The sequence below is a fragment of the Hyla sarda genome, chromosome 4 (genome assembly GCF_029499605.1).
Source record: "Hyla sarda isolate aHylSar1 chromosome 4, aHylSar1.hap1, whole genome shotgun sequence".
In the NCBI taxonomy this organism is placed as follows: domain Eukaryota; kingdom Metazoa; phylum Chordata; class Amphibia; order Anura; family Hylidae; genus Hyla; species Hyla sarda.
Window position 1 is genome coordinate 19,640,177 of NC_079192.1, and position 1,855 is coordinate 19,642,031.

Sequence of the window (1,855 nt, forward strand, 5' to 3'; positions counted from 1 at the left end):
TACCAGGGGAAAAAAGCAGTCGGGTAAGAAAGCAAGATAGACTTACAACCCGGTTTTCTAAGTAAATGAAGGCCAATGTGCGCAAAAAACAGCTTGTGCAAAAATTTAAACACAAAACAGGGGTAAAATCTTTGATACATGTCCCCTTGGTCCTTAAAGGGCTTATATAGGAATAGAAAAACAGATCTAATTTCTTTAAAAAAAACCACTCCTCATCTGTCTCCAGGTTGGATGGGGCTCTCCAGATCAGTTCCATTGAAATGAATGGAGCCAAGTTGTAATACCACACCCGACCTGGAGACAGACTTGGAGTTGTTTTTGTAAGAAATTAACTCTGCTGGTCTTTCTGAGGTTAAAAAATACCCCAATAGTGATATGACAAATGACTATTGTGCAGCACCATGCATGATTTGTACAGATCATGGAATTCACACAACTACTGTGAAGAGTGCCGATAGCAAATGAAGATAACTTGGTAAATGATGGCGCTGCATGGCAGCCATTTTTTATGCTTTGAAGAGTACAATAATTTTTTACCTATGGGTTCTCCAATCTACGTATCTGTGAAAACAATTGTAAGGGTAGTGTGGCCGAGCGGTCTAAGGCGCTGGATTTAGGCTCCAGTCTCTCTGGAGGCGTGGGTTCAAATCCCACCACTGCCAAGTTTTTAAATAAGGATAATTCATATAGGTAACAGATAGATAAATAGATGAATAATCAAACTCATATTGTACACAATATATAGTAAGTGCTGTACCACATGTACTATTTACAGCGATCACCCCTACGTGGTTTCACTGTTAGGCTTACTCAGGGAATTAATGTTTAATTTTTATTATTTAAATATCATTAGTCCTAATTTGTTGTAGGAACAGGATGTATGGATGTATCCTGAATCGGCTATGGTCCCATCACCTTTTCCCGCTGTTACAGCAGTAGACATTGGTGCAATGACTTTGGATAAAGCTTCTGTTTTGTTCTCTTTTGTGAAACATGGGGGGAGATTTTTCAAAAACTGTGCAGAGGAAGAGTGGTGCAGTTGCCCTTGGCAACCAATCAGATCGCTTCTTTTATTTTTAAAGAGGCCTTTGAAAAATGAAAGAAGCAATCTAATTGGTTGCCAGGGGCAACTACACCACTATTCCTCCACACAAGTTCTTATCTTTTTAATTTCCTTTCTGTCTGACCACAGTGCTCTCTGCTGACACCTCTGTCCATGTCAGGAACTGATCAGAGCAGGAGAAAGTCACCATAGCAAACCTATCCTGCTCCGGACAGTTCCTGACATGGACAGAGGTGTCAGCAGAGAGCACTGTGGTCAGACAGAAAAGAAATTCAAAAAGGAAAGAACTTCCTCTGTAGTATACAGCAGCTGATAAGCTGATTTACAAATCTGTTTAACTATATGGCACCAGTTAAAAAGAAATGTTTTTCAGTAAATATATTTAGTGTTAAAGGGGTACTTAACTGGAAAACGTTTTTTTCTTAAATCTAAATCTACTGGTGCCAGAAAGTTAAACATATTTGTCTATTACTTCTATTAAAAAATCTTAACCCTTCCTGTACTTATCAGCTGCTGTATGATAGCATTTTGAAAACCCCTTTAACCCCTTAAGGACCGGAGGTTTTTCCGTTTTTGCATTTTCGTTTTTTGCTCCTTGCCTTTAAAAAATCATAACTCTTTCAAATTTACACCTAAAAATCCATATGATGGCTTATTTTTTGCGCCACCAATTCTACTTTGTAATGACGTCAGTCATTTTGCCCAAAAATCTATGGTGAAGCGGGAAAAAAAATCATTGTGCGACAAAATTTTAAAAAAAACGCTGTTTTGTAACTTTTGGGGGCTTCCGTT

The 1,855-nt window shown here is 38.4% G+C and overlaps 1 non-coding gene across 1 annotated transcript; it reads left to right on the plus strand.

Annotated features, from left to right (window-relative positions):
* The first annotated feature begins 580 nt into the window (after nt 1-580).
* On the plus strand, nt 581-662 carry TRNAL-UAG (transfer RNA leucine (anticodon UAG)). Its single transcript has one exon. It is a non-coding gene; the product is annotated as a tRNA-Leu (tRNA).
* Nucleotides 663-1,855: the final 1,193 nt, after the last annotated feature.